We start from the raw sequence: 19,592 nt of genomic DNA, 5'->3' as shown, positions 1-19,592 counted from the left end.
GGGTTCGATTTAGCAGACGCCACTAAAGAAATGGCGGATGGCGCAGTAGTCCTTGATTGTTTTAAAGACTAATTAAATGCTCATTATCATATTGTAATAAGAGATCATTTATTATTATTAATATTTAATTCCTTTTATATTTAGAAAAAGAAGATGTTCTTTTAATTAATGTATAATTAGTTATGTTAGCTTAAGTTTCCATTAAGTCTAATTATTTGAATGAACTCCATTTGCCATCTGACCTAGGCCTACAAGTGGCCATCTTCCATCTCGAGAAACTTCTACCATTTGTAAAGACTTGGTATTGACATCGTCTTTCGTTAAACTATTTTCTGATGTCCGTTGTTCGATTGCCCCAGTTTGTTTGTTAGCGTCATCTCCTTTTTACGTTGTCTCATGCAATGCCTTTTCGTGTTGCTGTAACTCGCTTTCCTTCACAGTGCTGTAAGTGCAGTATCTACAGAGATGTTGATTATGTCCACTGTGTGTAACCTCGTGCGTTTTATGGTGCTTTTCTAACGAATTCTGGTTCTCAAAGTAAAGGACACATTTAGGATAAGAACACGCTAAGAGAGACGGGTGTTTCTTCTTGAAATGCAATTTCAACAAAGCTGGACGCGGGTACTTGAAATCGTACAAACAAACCCTGCAGAGTGTTTGATGTTTTGTCGAGTCTTTGTGCTTGTCGATGTGTTCCATCAATGTGAGTTTGTCTTCAAACGATTGCGCGCATGGTCCAAATTTACAGACGAAAACCGAGGAATGCTGGTACTTGTAATGACTTTTAAGATATTTCACTTTCGTGGTCGAATGGTCGCAAACTTGACATTGATAATGATACTTCTTATGAATCTTTTTATGTTCTTCAAATGAATTAGCGTTTAAGCAAACGAAGTTAGTGCATCTAGGGAAGTTGCAGATGAATGTTGAGCTATGAGAGCTCAAGTAGTGATTCTTAATATTCGTCGTGCTGTAGTCCTTAAAGTCACAGATCATACAATGCTGGGCTTTCTTTTTGTGATGATACTGTTCATGCGTTAGACGGTGTTGTTGCCAAGTCCACTCATCTCGAAAGAAAAGATTACACCGTAAAATGTCGCAAATGTACCTGATATTGTGTTTTGTAGCAAAGTGAAGTTTAATGTCCTTCTTGCTCCCCTTGAAGTTGCAAAAGTCGCAACAAAATCCACGGGTTGACTTTTTTTGGATGGGCAAGTTTGACCCTGTTATTTGTGTAACTGGTAAGGAATTTAGTAATGGTGTAATTACGGTAAACGTATGCGGTTCAACAATAGATATTGGACATAGTAGTGAGTTTAAATTTGCAATTAAAGGTAAGGCTATTTTGTTATTCAAATTTCTTGTAGATGAATTGAGTGATTTCGAACTTGAAATTGACATGCTGTTGTTTATAATTTGGAGTCGTATCACTTGCCCCGTCATAGCGTTCTTGTTGGTCATTATTTCTAATGGAATGGTTGATGTTGGTTCAAATGGAAGTGACTTTGAAACCAAAATTGGCAACACGTTCATTTCGTTTTTAATCGGAATTGTCTGCTGTGCATACTGATAACAGTTCGATTGTTCACCTCGATTTTGTAGTATTAATTCAGGTGAATTCGCACTTGAACCGGACAACGTCCTGATTTCACTTGGGAGTGATGTCAACTGTTGCGTGTTACAAGTACTGGATATCTCACTTAGATCTTGAGATAGCAATTTAGGTGAGTTAGAACTCGAAGCTGATGATGTACTGGTTTCACTTAATTGCGGGGACATCAAACTTGGTTTTACATAGTAAGGTCTATCGACCAAATTCGGTGACAAAGATTTAGATGAACAAGGACTAGATGCTGGTACGGTTCTGATTTCTTTGGTGAGAGATATCAACTGATGCGCGTTACAACTCCTGTTTGCACCACTCTGTGAATCAGGGTTTGAGCTCGATGTTGAAGATATACTGGTTTCACTTAATTGCGGTGACTTGTTCCATTGCGTATAACAGTTGGTTTCGTAAGTTTCGCTTTGCGATAAAACTTTAGGCGAATTAGAACTCGAATCCGATGATTTTGACCGTGCGATGTTAGTTTTGTGACTTTGAATCGGTGAGAGCCCTTCAATATATTTGGGCAGCTTAAAAGGTACTTGTGAAATTAATATCTCAGGGTGTGGTAGGTATTGTAACGTCAGATTTGACGCATCAGATTCTTTTTCTTTGCATTGTAATGGTGCTTCGTGTTGTTGGACTTCAAAAAAGGAGTTTGAGGTATATTGACTTCGCGACACTTTCACAGGTGACGATTGGTTCGACGCATCTGATTCTTTATTTAAACTCGAAGATATTGATTGGTTCAACACATCTGATTCTTCGTTTGACCTCGATGACATTGATTGGTTCAACACATCCGCTTCTTCATTGGAACTCGATGAAATAGATTGGTTCGACATCGATCTTTCCATATTAGAATCATTCTTTTCACTACCAAAACCTAATCTTTCAGGCAACAGTTGAAAGGTTTGCTCTAATTTTGCTTGGCTTGCGTGTTTATTCGGTGACATGAGGTCATCAGAGGATATCGAGCTTCGTTCAGTGGAATCAGTGTCTTCACCACTCGGGCCTATAGTTGCCACCAAACGTTGTGAATTTGATGAAGGGTATGATTCTTTTCTATAGCATAATTTGACCTTCTTAACCCTTGGTATTGTAGATGATTCTTCATCAGAACTAGATGTCCGGTAACTTTCGTATGACGATAGAACGCTGGGTGTTGATGACCGGACTGAAGAAGTGAAGTGTGTAGTGTTTTCAATTTCGGGTGATGTTTCAAGAGAGGAATGGTTAGAACTAGTGAACGAATCGTATGAATCCGGAACAGGTAACGACGATTCTAGTAAGTTTTCGTGATTGTAACTGTAACTGTTTTTAGCTTCGGGCTGGGAATAGTCCAAATTCGTATAAAAATCAGATGTGCCCGGAACAGGTAATTTCAGCTCTGGTAAGCACTCGTGGATTTTGGCTTTGGGTCTTGATATTTTTGTTAAAAGAGATGTCTTTTCTAGTGTTGGTGGTGAATGTAGTAATATTTTAGGCTTTGCTTGGTCCTTCTGAGAAATCTTCAAAGCAAGTAAAAATTCCGCGACACTGGATGGTACCTCAACTGGTGCATTTTCTGGTGAAATAGATGGAATTGGCTTCCATTTCGAAGCAGATGTCTCCTTCGATAATTGTACTGATTGGTTTGTTCTTCTGGATGTTGACGCACGTTTCCGTCGTAATATTCTATCAACGTGGGCTTTTGAAGTAACGTAAATATTGATGGCATCAGAGACTGTCAAAGATGAAGGTAAATACAAATAAGATCTATGGTACAAGGGAAGCAAGTTTTCATGGGTCACTTCTAACGTCAAACCAGGGATATATTTAATTTTAGAAGAAGGAATGGAGAACAGAGCAATCTGGGCGCGCGTCAAAGTCCCGGACCCCTTCCACCGGACGGAGGGGTATGAAAGAAGAGGTGGGTCATAGCGACAGAGGTAAAAAGGAATTACGTATTTTTCGCCGTCCCCCTCAGCAACGTCATCAAAGCGTAGTTTAAGTGAGCCAATAAGATAATTTAAAGTTTTCGTTACGTGTTGGAGGGAGAGGCTCTAAACTGGGCTATGAGTCGGATTGAAGTAAATACTAACACCGTTAGACTCCATTCCTACTTCTAAAATTAAATCTATCCCTGGTCATTCTTATTCTTACGCTAGCATTTATAATCTCTTAGCGTTGAGGTTTTTGAACGGTCAATATGGATATGTATAAACATAAGTTCATAGGATATGTTCCATAAGTGTCTCACCATGGTTACTGAGAGCTTGTCATGAAGTGATTGACGTAGGTCATAGATTTTCGTAAAGTGACGCCTGGTGAGGGGCTGTCAAAGGCTTAGTACAGACTAAATAGGAAGATGGAAGTCCTGCAAAACCGAGTGTAGTCAATTCTCGCGTAGTTCTCGAACTAGCTCCCAGTTAGTCTCTAGCATTCTTCCTATTTAGTCTGTACTAAGCCTTTGACAGTGTCTCACCAGGCGTCGCTTTACGAGAATCTATGACATTTCAAGTACGTCACTTCAAGACAAGCTCTCACTAACCAGTGACAAACTTATGGAACATGACGTCTTATGAACTTATGGTATTTCTAAATATCCATTTCAACAATATATGGTATCGGTCTAATTGTTTGTTCAAATGTTGGTATTGAAAACTCACCAATTCCGGAATTCCAATCGTTTGAATTCATATCTGTGCTTTTATTAATTCACTGAGCTAAAGCGTGTGTTTCTGAATCATTTTGCGGCAAACATGAAACAACCCTCTTCGAAAGTACAGACCAGGTAGATTGGGAAATTAAAATAGCCCACCATAACAGGTAAGCAAGGACTATTCTCATTTTTTCTTGGGACGTTTACCATAAAGTGGATAATTTTACGAGAATTTGTTTTCACTTTCAAGACTTATGTTTTTCAACCCCTATTTTTTCACAGCTGAGGACAGATGTCTTTGTTCTTAAAAATTTCTTTACTTACTACTTGCTTTTTATGAAAACATTAAAGAAAAATCAATTTTTTTATGTTTATACGAAAAGGATGTGTAATTATGCAAACATATTTGTAAAACATTTCCAATAATTTACAAAAAAATAATCGTTTGCAAATCTAGTTGATTTTTTATTGTTTCTAGCTCTAGTTGATTTTATTAGTGATTTAAGTTGATTTTATTAGTGATTCAAGTCGATTTTCTTAGTGATTCAAGTCGATTTTGTTAGTGATTCAAGTCGATTTTGTTAGTGATTCAAGTCGACTTTGTTAGTGATTCAAGTCGACTTTGTTAGTGATTCAAGTCGACTTTGTTAGTGATTCAAGTCGATTTTGTTAGTGATTCAAGTCGATTTTGTTAGTGATTCAAGTCGATTTTGTTAGTGATTCAAGTCGACTTTGTTAGTGATTCAAGTCGATTTTGTTAGTCATTCAAGTCCATTTTATTAGTGATTCAAGTCCATTTTATTAGTGATTCAAGTCGATTTTGTTAGTGATTCAAGACCATTTTGTTAGTGATTCAATTCGACTTTATTAGAAAGGCAAGTCGATTTTAATAGTGATTCAAGTCAGTTTTATTAGTGATTGAAGTCGATTTTATTAGTTACTCAAGTCGAATGGGTCATGAATGAAAATGGTACGCTAAATTGTCTCTTAGCTCATTGGTACGACCACAAAAGACGATTATAAAAAGCAAATAACCCAGCCTCTCTTATGGACGAGTAAAATCGCGGTTAATTGATTCATTTTTGTTGTGGCTTATTCTAAGGTGCTTCGAATTTCCATGTCGTTTATTCAAAAGTGTATTTATAAACGTATGTATACCTTCCTCTCCAGCTTTTGCCAAAGAACATCTTGGATGCGTAGGTTGAACCGTGAGAACCATCAGGGGCCGCGTAGCGCCATTGTATTTGAATGATCGAGTACTAGCTTCTATTCCGTACTGCGCGACCCTACCTAAACGCTGAGGATGCTTCGAGGACTTCGGTGCCGTTCCGTAGGTGGGGGTGCAGAGGCAACGTTACGGGTACTCTGTACCACTCCATCCCTCTCTCCTTCAAGGTTAAAGTGTCCATAAACGACTTTCACAGTATAGCAAGCGCCTGAAAATTTGACGCGCTTTGTGGCGCGCTGATGGAAACAATGCTTTTACCTGAGAACGGGGAGATCAATTCTCTCTTTGAACATTCTCAGAATTTAGATGGGTTCTTGCTGAAGGTATAATAATTAACAGAATAACATACAGAGTGAACACTGAACAGGAAGGACTCGCCGCGTAGAAGTCTGTTAACAGGGTTCCTTCAACTGCCATTTGGTCCAAGTTTTTGGTTGCCCGAAAACTCCAAGATCACCCCAACCCATCTTTGAAGAGATTATAATATTGAAAATTTCCAAGTTGTCATAAGTTACGTATGACACTTAACGTGAAAACGTTCGTGGAAGCGATCCCGGGTAGCCGAAAGCATTCCCATCTTAACGTGGTAAAATAGCAAAGGGAAATGTCGGTCATACTTGTCGTTGTTACGATGCTAAGCGTATAACGTAGGCAACGTACTAAGTGAGGTATTTTAACAAATATTTTGACTCACGTGAACCATAAGCGTAATAATTACATTCGGTAGGGTTTCGCCTCCACACTGTTCGAAAGAAAGGACTTACAGGGAAGAATAGCGCAATAACAGACGAATGAGAGAAAATTCATCTCTGTTTCGCAGATTTTCTTAACTTTTGGAAAGGTAAATTGGGTCGATATGGTTTCAATTGTTTTTATCAATGTTAAGATAACAGAGTATAACTTACGATTATAGCTACACGCGTACGCTGTTCAGGATTCACGCTTTTTTTCGGAGGTTTTCGAATCCGCTCAAATATGCATTTTTCATAATCAGAATATTTTGATTTTATTTTCAGAATCTGGATATAGAAACAATCACGAACACACTCCTATCCATGCTAATAATTCAAGTTGTTTTCCATCCAAGAACCCCAATTTCCGGAAGCGTGGAAAAACTGGGCTTAAAATTTGTAAATAATATAAAATTTTTGTTCTTTTTTTTTTCAGGATCTGGACGCAATATTCATTCATTTCAATAAATTATTGTATCATTTTAATTATTTATCTTTAATAAAAACCAAGTGTAATATACAAAAATGAAATAAATGTATTATATTTCGAAATAAAAATTTGCATTAATATTCATAAATCTGGATGATAAAATCATTTATATTTATAAGCTTACTAATTAATGTCTGTGGCTGTGGTTTAGAAACGGGGTCACATACATACAAATACATCATATCCTCTGAATTAGACCAACTATATTAGAGTCATTTAAAGTGCTTTCTCGCGCGAGCAATTTTCAACGAAGCGTACTTTTAGTTTTAAATCTATATACTTTGTTTATGCTTTATAAATGTACTATAGAATAAATAAAATTAAATAATTGTTTCTTCGATTTCATGAATCTAACTTTCTATTGCTTTTCTTGTCAATAAAGTTACAGACATATGCATATGATTTTAAAAGGGATTAATTATTACGTATTTACTGACATCTTAAGCCTGATAAAATTCGGCTACACTTTTGTGTAAGCAAAATCCCTTCTTAGACAAAGCTTAAAAATATAGTTCATAAATTTCCGCTAGGGGCGCTGAATACGTAGTTACGTATTTCCTGACATCTATAGCCTGATGAAATTCTGCTAGACTTTCGTGTAAGCAATGTATAGTTCATAACTAGCCGCTAGGGGCGCAGTATACGTAGTTACGTATTTACTGACAGCTAAAGCCTAATAAAATTCGGCTAGTCTTTCGTGTAAGCAAAATACCATCGTAGACAAAGCTTAGATATATAGTTCATAAATTTCCCGCTAGGGGCGCTGTATACGTAGTTACGTATTTCCTGACATCTATAGCCTGATAAAATTCTGCTAGACTTTCGTGTAAGCAATGTATAGATCATAAATAGCCGCTAGGGGCGCTGTATACGTAGTTACGTATTTACTGACATCTTAAGCCTAATAAAATTCGGCTAGTCTTTCAAGTAAGCAAAATACCATCGTAGACAAAGCTTAGATATACAGTTCATAAATTTCCCGCTAGGGGCGCTGTATACGTAGTTACGTATTTCCTGACATCTATAGCCTGATAAAATTCTGCTAGACTTTCGTGTAAGCAATGTATAGTTCATAAATTGCCGCTAGGGGCGCTGTATACGTAATTACGTATTTACTGACATCTAACTCATGAAGAAATTTGCCGCTAGGGACGCTGTTTTTATAATTTTATAGGCCTAATGGTGTGTTCTCTTATTTGAATTAGCGGCCACGTGACACACTTCGAAGCGCCCCCAACGACGGAAGTTACTATAAGACTCGGAAGCCACTTGTCCAGTCTTTTTTTCTCTCAGCGCCGGCGACCAGTCAACATCGTTCCTTGAACAGCTCCTCGTAATCCTGACTTTCGAAGGAAATATTGGATGGAAAGCAACGTTTTACGCCGAAGTCGGGACGTAACTTCGAGATCTCCGCCATTGAATGTTCATTGGAACGTTTAAATCAACGTGGAAAGGTTATGCCTAGTACCGTAAGTGTAGAAGTCTTTCAATAATCCAAAGCCCTCCAACTAGCGTTTTATTATTTTATTTAATCCTAGAGTTTAAGTTACTTAGGTAGAGTTAATTGTTAGTTAGTTTATTGAAAATTTAGTACAATATGAGGAAATTTCCAAACACTAAGTCAGTGAGACAGGGCTTAACTTAGAACATCTTCAATCAAGTATTTGGGATTAATTTAGGGGGAATTAAATTATTTAATTATATTAAATAACAAACCCCCAGTTTTTGCAAATTAGGTCTCATTTAACGGTGCGAAGCTACATAATCTAAAATAAGTCTCATGTATGACTTAACGGGGCGAGATTAAGTTACACTAGGCTAAACCTTTAGAAATATTATTTCCGGGCGTGGGACTAATCTCTAAGCTTTTACTTTATGCCGTCATTTTATTTTAAATTAAATTAACGAGGATATTGTAGAATTATTACGCGTAAATTAAAGATTTGAAATTCTAAACTTTCATTCATGACGGTATATAATTATTTTAGATAACGAACGACTGTCTATGTAATTTAATAAATTAGTCTAAATGAAAAGGCCAGGGTTAATTGTTAGTAAATTATTAATTACTGCAAATTAAGTCCAATTATTAATTTTAAAATGAGCCGTGACCGCGATGTAAAGGCTTGAGATTCTTAATTTCAGTTTATAGGAATATTTTACTTAGTTTTTTTCCTAAATTATTTTAATCTAGGGTATTCTTTCCGTAAATTATTATTTTGCCAGGACCTTAAAGTAGCCCTTTAATTATGATTTGGCAATGGCTTAATATTTAGTAAGATTCTTAAATTCTATTTATGGGAAAACACTATGTAGTTTTTTCTTCAATTATTTTAATCTAAGGTATTCTTTCCGTAAATTATTATTTTGCTAGGACCTAAAAGTAGCCCTTTAATTATGATTTGGCAATGGCTTAATATTTATTGAGATTCTAAAATTATTTTAATCAAGGTATTCTTTCCGTAAAGTATTATTTTGCTAGGACCTTAACGTAGCCCATTTAATTATGATTTGTCAATGGCTTAATATTTAGTGAGAATCTTATATTCTATTTATTGGAATATTTTACGTAGTTTCTTCTTCAATAATTAACGGAAACATTACCATAGATTTAAATGGTTTTTTGTAAGGACCCCTTTAATTCTTATTAGGCAATGTTTCAATATTGGTTATTAATACGTTTTCTTTTACAGATGCGGCTGATATTCTTGGATTTTTCTGTCGCTGGTAGTTCCGAGACGTATCATTCCAGATGATATTCTTTATTACACGATGTATTTCTATCTCTCTCAGCGATAACTTCCAAAAATACGGACAACATCACCGAACCTTGAAGACTGAAAATATAATACGCAAATTACTACATCTTTTTAATTTGTAATTCATTTTCTACTTGCAACTACTTCTTTTTTTCTCGTTCAAATTTTATTTTACCAAACACTTTAAAAAATTTTTTGTTAGAAATTTTTGTAAACACTTGGTTCTTTTTTTTCTTATTGAATAAATTTTACCTTAAACCTCGTTCTTTGTTTTATCTAATTTATTTCGATACTAGGCTTGGTTTCAATTTTTTAGGGTCTGGACTTGGGGTGATTTTTTAGGGCCCCTTTTTAGTTTTTTTTTGGGGCCCCTTTTTAGTTTTTTTTTGGAATATTGGTTACTTTAAGCTTATTTTTAATGAATTTAATAATAAAAAAATAGTATATAATCAGTAAATATTGATTAAAATGGTAAAAATAAGCCTAAAAGTCCAGACCCTAAAAAATTCGAACCACCCCTAGTATCGAAACTAATTCAATAAAACAAATAACGTGACCCAAGAAAAAATTCATTTATTACGAAAAAAACAATTGAGGTGTTTACAAAAATTTTTCACAAAAAATTATTTAAAGAGTATTGTAAGTTAAAGTTTGACCGCGTAAAATTGAATTAAGTAGTTTGACCGCGTAAAATTGAATTAAGTAGTGAGAAATAAAAAATTTAAGAATTAAACTAATCAGTTCAGTTTCTTCACTATAATTTTCCAAATGAGCTGAATGTCCTCGTGCATCGAAAGTCCAAGAAATAGGTCATGTGGAACAGACGTCTCTAACAGCGTATGAACTCCACAAGAGCATCGAACGTTGAAATCATCTGCTAGGAAACGTCTGACTGATCAGCAGCAGATAATTCTTCACGTCTAAAGAAGAAAATACATTAATAACAAATATTAATCTATTACCTCGTTAGAATTGAATTGTAGCTTTACGCCTAACAAATTAATAATTAAGTTAAATAATCCCACATATTTGAATAATAAATGAGAACCCGTTCCTTTATTAATGGCGATAAAATATAGTAAGAATATAAGCTAAATTTCCTAAGCCTTGCCCAAGTTAAACTTGTGATCGTGGTTTATTTAATTTTAATTTAAAACTATTATTAAATAGACTAAAATCGCGATAGAAAATAATTAACTCTGCCTGTTTCATTAAAACTACTTAATTTATTAAAATGATAAACTATGAATTATTAAAAGGCTTACTCTTGCTGCGCATTAAGAAGAGATTCATTCCAACATGGCCTCGATAAATTGATTCCAAAAGCGATTCCAATGGCGGCAAAGAGCTCTAGATTCTGGACTGATTCCTTGTCGGCAAAGAGAGAAATGGCGGATCGTCGACGAAAGGCGTGATTCTTTGTTTTAAATGACTTCAAAAATCATGAACACGTGATTTCCAAGAGCAGAGCAGGAAACGATATTGACTCCACGGTGCTGATCAAAGGAAGAACTTTCGGCTACCCCAGTAAAATCCAAATACGCCCGAAATTCAGGCCTAACTCGGGTAAAATGTAGTTCAAAGGCTACAAGAATACGCGGTAGAGAGGCAGAAATGAAGTCGAATTACGTTTGACGGGTTTGCGGTATGTAATTTGATCAACTACGATGTGATTTTCTATCGGGAACTAGTGAAAGAGTGCACGGGCAGTAGGCAAATCGAGGGCGTAAAAATGTGTGAAAAATAAATACGTCTACGATAACAGTTAAAAAATGTCAGACCAACTCTTTATCTCCTCAATTTACCCAAAAGGGAATTAAAAAAAAACCAGTATAACTTTGAAGGCATAGATTTTTATCAGACGTTGAGTAATAAATATATTAAAAAGGATATTTCGAAATAGACCTTTTTTAACATTGGAAACGAAGCAGATCCTTTTTAACTCTTTTGAACCTTTAAAATCCAAATGTTTTTTACAAACTAACCATTGCCACGTCATCGCACCGGTTATGTTTTTCTGTCTTGCTATGAATTATTTTCATTGCTTTTTGATGTACAGTTTTGGGCCTAGGAACTAAGTAATCTTTGAGATAAAAACGTTGTTTTAGGGTTGATTGAAATATGGTCTACATAGGAAGTTGTTAAATGCCGGCGGACAGCAGTTTGTTAAGACAATATTTGTGCAGATGGAATTTGTCCATGATTAACCCGGACTACCCAGGGTAGTCTACCCTAGTATTGAGAAAGGGTTTCCCTTGAAATTGTATTAGTGTACTGTCTGTAGTATTTTGTACGCTGGCATTGAATTATTGATCTATACGCTAGTTTCTTTCAAAAAGCCCAGATTTTAAAGGATCAAGTACACATTGCCGTGGGCCAGACAGTGCACGAACCATGAATATAAGTTGAATTTAGTGTAGCATAGTTAATGAGCTTTACCGTGATTTTGGTTTAACTTCACCATTTAGAAAAGACAGTGTCTGAACTCTGAACCCATTTCTCAGTCAGTTAGGCCAGGAATACCTAGAGCTAAAAGGAATCACGGTGTAGCATCCATTTTGCCAACATATCTAGGTGGATTTTGTGGGAAGAGCTAGACTTATTATTTTGAATGTCGAATTTTACTTGGCGAATAATCTATCTCGCCGTGCCTCGCACCTCGCACGCTCTCCTGACCTCGCGTTGCTACCAAAACACGCAATAGCAGTTACAAAGACGTCAGAATTAGACCGTCCCACAAAACGCGTAGAAATTACAGTTGGCCATATGGGGGGTTACAATGATTCCAATTAGCCGTATGTATTCCTAGTTAGATCCAGTATTCCGTAAAGGATTTCGCGTAGCCAAGGCCATTTTAAGTAATTTTAGAGCGAGCAATTATGGTAACTGATAATTAAAGGGAAGCATAGGGTGCAAAATTGGGTATCGTTCGGAAGGATCAGCTCCTAAGTGATAAAGGATTGGATCGGCGATGTAATTTCGTTGAACGCGATCAGCTATGCCCGCAATCACTTGGCTGGGACAGTAAACGAGACCCTACGAAAGCAAAATCAGTTTTTCTCCCGTTAAACTCCGTGTGGCGCGCAAGGTTTGTTGGGTGCGCATTGAGTTGCTGTTCCTTTTTTTTTCGACTTAAGGGGGAGCGCATTAACTCGGCCCCCGGGTGCAAAATTGCTTAATCCGGCCCTGATCGTCAGCATGATGTACTACTATCTAAAACTTATGACATCATGAAGCCCTTACCCGATTGGTTAGTTTGCCTAGAGGGTTGAGCGGAGGGTAGATTGCATCTCATTTTACATGCCTTCTTCAGCCAGAGGCAGGGAATGGATAATAAAGTGTACTTTTTGTTTTTATAATAATATGCTTTTGGTACTACATGCCTTCGGTTTTAATTGTAATTGTTTCATTAGGTGTCATACTTTTTGTTGTTCTTTTCCTTAAGATAATACCATAAGATCGTAAGATATGTTTGTCACTGGTAACTGAGAGCAAAAGTAAATAGATATAAAAACAAAAAGTACGCTTCTTTGAAACTTGCTGGTGCCGAGTAATATGAGAATCCCTCCTTTAGTCCAGAATAGTGTCGACCCCCTCTGCGTATGAGTAGTTTCCCGACCGTGGCCCAGGGAACGAGCCGTGAATAGGCTCATAATGTACCAAAAACTAACGATTGGATCGTCAACATCATGTACTACTTTCTAAAAGCTTATGACGTCAAGAAGCCCTTACCCGATAGGTTAGTTTGCGAAAGGGGTTGAGCGGAGGGTAGATTGGATCTCATTTTACATGTCGTCTTCAGCCAATGGCAGGAAATTTTTAATGAAACGAACGTTATGTTTTTATATCTATATTCTTTTGGTAATACCAGGAGTTCATAATAACCCGATGTACGAAACTGGTTAAAAAGCCTGTAACAACAAAGTTTCGCCGTAAAGCTCAGCGGATTCATACACCGCGAAACTCCCAAAGAAATAGTTACTCCATTTTTAGCGCCCACGCGCATTAACTTACACACTTCCGGTTTAGCACAATTTGATCTTGTGATTTTGGGATCGAAAATGGCTCACGTCTACTTCTGTCGGAACTCGAAACGGTGTAAATTAAGCCTTGGCTAAGAAGTTGGCTCTCAGTCGGGGTTTCTAGTTTTCTACAAAACATTTAAACGATCGTCAATAATGTTTTGTTGTGATATGTGTGAGTGAGAATTCCGTGGCTAAATTAAAACGGTTTGGGCAAATTTATTCGCAGTATCTTTAATATAAGAGTTGCAACGTGTTTCTACGTCCACCATATCGCCATTTTTCGTTTCGACGGAGATCCCAGCCAACGGAAGTTTTGGAACGAAAACCAAGGAGCATAGATACCACTACAATATACTGTAAGGTTGTATGTCCATAAACAGGCTAATCCTTTCTATGCGCAACGACAGAATCTTGTTGTTCGCGATTTTTACCAATAGTTCTATGGCCAGTTTCATACTTTCCCCCCGAAGGGGGGTTATTATGAACTCCTGGTAATACTTACACTCGGTCAAAATTGTAATTATTTCATTAGGTGTCATACTCCTTATTGCAATTTTGCTTAAGATATTACTACAAGTTCATTAGATCATAAGCTTGCCAGTGGTTACTGAGAGATTGTCAAGAAGTGACCAAAAGTATATAATTATAAAAACAAAAAGTACACTTTATTATCCATTCCCTGCCTCTGGCTGAAGAAGTCATGCAAAATGAGGTGCAATCTACCCTCCGCTCAACCCCTACGCAAACTAACGAATCGGGTAAGGGCTTCTTGATGTCATAAGTTTTTAGAAAGTAGTACATGATGTTGACTATCCAAACGTTACTTTTTGGTACTAGAGCTAGCATCCGCTACATTATGAACCTATACACGGCTAGTTCCCTGTGCCACGGTCGGGAAAGTATTCATACGCAGAGGGAGGGAAGGGCTTCTCGTATTACTAGGCACTGGCGTATGTATTTACTTTTGTCGTTACACGCGGACCAATATTATACTATCTATGACGTTTCACTACGTCACTTCGTGACAAGCTCACAGCAACCAGTGAAAAACTTACGGAACATATCTTACGAACTTATAATAATATCATAAACAAAATAACAGTAAGAAGAAGTATGACACCTTATGAAAGAATTATATATTAAACTACAAACTTTTACGTATAACACGCTGACCAATATTTCACTATCGCGGGAATCAGTTAGTGGGCATACGGTTCGTGTCTACAGGTAACACCACTGGACCTGAAGCGGACCCCAAAGCTAATGCAATCAAGTTATTAGTTCAGTTATTAGTTATTAGTTTAAAGGGAAAAACACTGATTTTGCTTTCGTAGCTTCTCGATTACTGTCCCGGGAAAGTGATTGCGGGCATAGCTGATCGCGTACAACGAAATTACATCGCCGATCCAATCCTTTATCACTTAGGAGCTGATCCTTCCGAACGATACCCAATTTTGTACGCTATACTCTCCTTTAATTATCAGTTTCCATAATTGCTCGCTCTAAAATTACTTAAAATGGCCTTGGTTACGCGAATTCCTTTACGGAATACTGGATCTAACTAGGAATACATACGGCTAATTGGAATCATTGTAACCCCCCCCCCCCATATGGCCAACTGTAATTTCTACGCGTTTTGTGGGACGGGCTAATTCTGACGTCTTTGTAACTGCTATTGCGTGTTTTGGTAGCAACGCGAGGTCAGGAGAGGGTGCGAGGTGCGAGGCACGGCGAGATAGATTATTCGCCAAGTAAAATTCGACATTCAAAATAATAAGTCTAGCTCTTCCCACAAAATCCACCTAGATATGTTGGCAAAATGGATGCTACACCGTGATTCCTTTTAGCTCTAGGTATTCCTGGCCTAACTGACTGAGAAATGGGTTCAGAGTTCAGACACTGTCTTTTCTAAATGGTGAAGTTAAACCAAAATCACGGTAAAGCTCATTAACTATGCTACACTAAATTCAACTTATATTCATGGATCGTGCACTGTCTGGCCCACGGCAATGTGTACTTGATCCTTTAAAATCTGGGCTTTTTGATAGAAACTAGCGTATAGATCAATACTTCAATGCCAGCGTACAAACTACTACAGACAGTACACTAATACAATTTCAAGGGAAACCCTTTCTCAAAACTAGGGTAGACTACCCTGGCTAGTCCGGGTTAATTATGGACAAATTCCATCTGCACAAATATTGTCTTAACAAACTGCTGGCCACCGGCATTTAACAACTTCCATCTACACAAATATTGTCTTAACAAACTGCTGGCCACCGGCATTTAAAGCGGCCTTTACACGCTCAATGTTTTGCACAAATAAAGTGGGGGACATTTATAAAATTCATAATTTTATAAATTATTCCCAAGACTTTTCACTAATTGTGCAAATAAATCTATCATGATATTGAAAGCTCAATATGTAGAACAAAAATTTAAACTTTTATTGGACAAATATATTGATCATATTGCACGCGATTTATTCAATTATATTGAATATATTTTATCACAATAAAAAAAGTTGATGTCGAGTCCAAGGACCGTGTACAATTTTATTGACCGAACACAACATATAAATCGTTAAATACACAGACTTTAGTTATATTCGAATGCGAAATATTGTTCGTATTTTGAGTAACATTTTGAGCAATAAAAACTCACTCAATATATATGTTCAGTTTTTTACTCGAATATTGTCCAAAATTTACCGCAAATGATTTTAAATTTCCTAAAACATATTGTAGCATTATATTTGAGCTTTGCACAAATATGTCTGGATAACGTTCTATTTATACTTTGTAGCTTAAATAACGGGCCCCACGTTTTTTGCGCAAATTATTGAGCGTGTAGGGTGCCCTTATCAACTTCCTATGTAGACCATGTTTCTATCAACCCTAAAACAACGTTTTTATCTCAAAGATTACTTAGTTCCTAGGCCCAAAACTGTACATCAAAAAGCAATGAAAATAATTCAAAGCAAGACAGAAAAACATAACCGGTGCGATGACGTGGCAATGGTTAGTTTGTAAAAAACATTTGGATTTTAAAGGTTCAAAAGAGTTAAAAAGGATCTGCTTCGTTTCCAATGTTAAAAAAGGTCTATTTCGAAATATCCTTTTAAATATATTTTTTACTCAACGTCTGATAAAAATCTATCTTCAAAGTTATACTGTTTTTTTTTTAATTCCTTTTTGGGCCAATTGAGGAGATAAAGAGTTGGTCTGACATTTTTTAACTGTTATCGTAGACGTATTTTTTTCCACACATTTTTACGCCCTCGATTTGCCTACTGCGCGTGCATTCTCTCACTAGTTCCCGATAGAAAATCACATCGTAGTTGATCAAATTACATACCGCAAACCCGTCAAACGTAATTCGACTTCATTTCTGCCTCTCTACCGCGTATTCTTGTCGCCTTTGAACTACATTTTACCCGAGCTAGGCCTGAATTTCGGGCGTTTTGGATTTTACTCGGGTAGCCGAAAGTTCTTCCTTTGATCGGCACCGTGGAGTCAATATCGTTTCCTGCTCTGCTCTTGGAAATCACGTGTTCATGATTTTTGAAGTCATTTAAATCAAAGAATCACGCCTTTCGTCGACGATCCGCCCTTTCTCTCTTTGCCGACAAGAAATCAGTCCAGAATCTAGAGCTCTTTGCCGCCATTGGAATCGCTTTTGAAATCAATTTATCGAGGCCATGTTGGAATGAATCTCTTCTTAATGCGCAGCAAGAGTAAGCCTTTTAATAATTCATAGTTTATCATTTTAATAAATTAAGTAGTTTTAATGAAACAGGCAGAGTTAATTATTTTCTATCGCGATTTTAGTCTATTTAATAATAGTTTTAAATTAAAATTAAATAAACCACGATCACAAGTTTAACTTGGGCAAGGCTTAGGAAATTTAACTTATATTCTTACTATATTTTATCGCCATTAATAAAGGAACGGGTTCTCATTTATTATTCAAATATGTGGGATTATTTAACTTAATTACTAATTTGTTAGGCGTAAAGCTACAATTCAATTCTAATGAGGTAATAGATTAATATTTGTTATTAATGTATTTTCTTCTTTAGACGTGAAGAATTATCTGCTGCTGATCAGTCAGACGTTTCCTAGCAGATGATTTCAACGTTCGATGCTCTTGTGGAGTTCATACGCTGTTAGAGACGTCTGTTCCAGATGACCTATTTCTTGGACTTTCGATGCACGAGGCCATTCAGCTCATTTGGAAAATTATAGTGAAGAAACTGAACTGATTAGTTTAATTCTTAAATTTTTTATTTCTCACTACTTAATTCAATTTTACGCGGTCAAACTTTAACTTACAATACTCTTTAAATAATTTTTTGTGAAAAATTTTTGTAAACACCTCAATTGTTTTTTTCGTAATAAATAATTTTTTCTTGGGTCACGTTATTTGTTTTATTGAATTAGTTTCGATACTAGGGGTGGTTCGAATTTTTTAGGGTCTGGACTTAGGGGGGATATTTTTAGGGCCCTTTTTAGGCTTATTTTTACCATTTTAAACAATATTTACTGATTATATACTATTATTTTATTATTAAATTCATTAAAAATAAGCTTAAAGTAACCAATATTCCAAAAAAAAACTAAAAAGGGGGCCAAAAAAAAACTAAAAAGGGGGCCTAAAAAATCACCCCAAGTCCAGACCCTAAAAAATTAAAACCAAGCCTCGTATCGAAATAAATTAGATAAAACAAAGAACGAGGTTTAAGGTAAAATTTATTCAATAAGAAAAAAAGAACCAAGTGTTTACAAAAACTTCTAACAAAAAATTTTTTAAAGTGTTTGGTAAAATAAAATTTGAACGAGAAAAAAAAAGTAGTTGCAAGTAGAAAATGAATTACAAATTAAAAAGATGTAGTAATTTGCGTATTATATTTTCAGTCTTCAAGGTTCGGTGATGTTGTCCGTATTTTTGGAAGTTATCGCTGAGAGAGATAGAAATACATCGTGTAATAAAGAATATCATCTGGAATGATACGTCTCGGAACTACCAGCGACAGAAAAATCCAAGAATATCAGCCGCATCTATAAAAGAAAACGTATTAATAACCAATATTGAAACATTGCCTAATAAGAATTAAAGGGGTCCTTACAAAAAACCATTTAAATCTATGGTAATGTTTCCGTTAATTATTGAAGAAGAAACTACGTAAAATATTCCAATAAATAGAATATAAGAATCTCACCAAATATTAAGCCATTGACAAATCATAATTAAATGGTCTACGTTAAGGTCCTAGCAAAATAATACTTTACGGAAAGAATACCTTGATTAAAATAATTTTAGAATCTCAATAAATATTAAGCCATTGCCAAATCATAATTAAAGGGCTACTTTTAGGTCCTAGCAAAATAATAATTTACGGAAAGAATACCTTAGATTGAAATAATTTAAGAAAAACTACGAATAGTATTCCCATAAATAGAATTTAAGAATCTCACTAAATATTAAGCCATTGCCAATTCACAAATAAAGGGCTCTTTTAAGGTCCTAGCAAAATAATAATTTACGGAAAGAATACCTTAGATTAAAATAATTGAAGAAAAAACTACATAGTGTATTCCCATAAATAGAATTTAAGAATCTTACTAAATATTAAGCCATTGCCAAATCATAATTAAAGGGCTACTTTAAGGTCCTGGCAAAATAATAATTTACGGAAAGAATACCCTAGATTAAATATTCCTATAAATTGAAATTAAGAATCTCAAGCCTTTACATCGCGGTCACGGCTCATTTTAAAATTAATAATTGGACTTAATTTGCAGTAATTAATAATTTACTAACAATTAACCCTGGCCTTTTCATTTAGACTAATTTATTAAATTACATAGACAGTCGTTCGTTATCTAAAATAATTATATACCGTCATGAATGAAAGTTTAGAATTTCAAATCTTTAATTTACGCGTAATAATTCTACAATATCCTCGTTAATTTAATTTAAAATAAAATGACGGCATAAAGTAAAAGCTTAGAGATTAGTCCCACGCCCGGAAATAATATTTCTAAAGGTTTAGCCTAGTGTAACTTAATTTCGCCCCGTTAAGTCATACATGAGACTTATTTTAGATTAT

The 19,592-nt window shown here is 35.8% G+C and overlaps 2 long non-coding RNA genes across 2 annotated transcripts; both read left to right on the top strand.

The window, feature by feature from the left end:
• Positions 1–4,801: 4,801 nt before the first annotated feature.
• Positions 4,802–6,756, top strand: LOC149618450 (uncharacterized). Its single transcript, XR_016375375.1, has 3 exons — positions 4,802–5,798; positions 5,861–6,143; positions 6,203–6,756. It is a non-coding gene; the product is annotated as an uncharacterized LOC149618450 (long non-coding RNA).
• A 10,034-nt stretch (positions 6,757–16,790) lies between these two features.
• On the top strand, positions 16,791–18,536 carry LOC149618449 (uncharacterized). The gene is made up of 3 exons (XR_016375278.1): positions 16,791–17,216; positions 17,562–17,726; positions 18,397–18,536. It is a non-coding gene; the product is annotated as an uncharacterized LOC149618449 (long non-coding RNA).
• The last annotated feature ends 1,056 nt before the right edge of the window (positions 18,537–19,592 follow it).

Source organism: Phalangium opilio, unplaced genomic scaffold (assembly GCF_054372755.1).
Source record: "Phalangium opilio isolate 3A_F unplaced genomic scaffold, DU_Popi_V2 ptg000209l_1, whole genome shotgun sequence".
NCBI classification, from domain to species: Eukaryota; Metazoa; Arthropoda; class Arachnida; order Opiliones; family Phalangiidae; genus Phalangium; species Phalangium opilio.
This window is presented reverse-complemented; position numbering and strand designations above follow the sequence as displayed.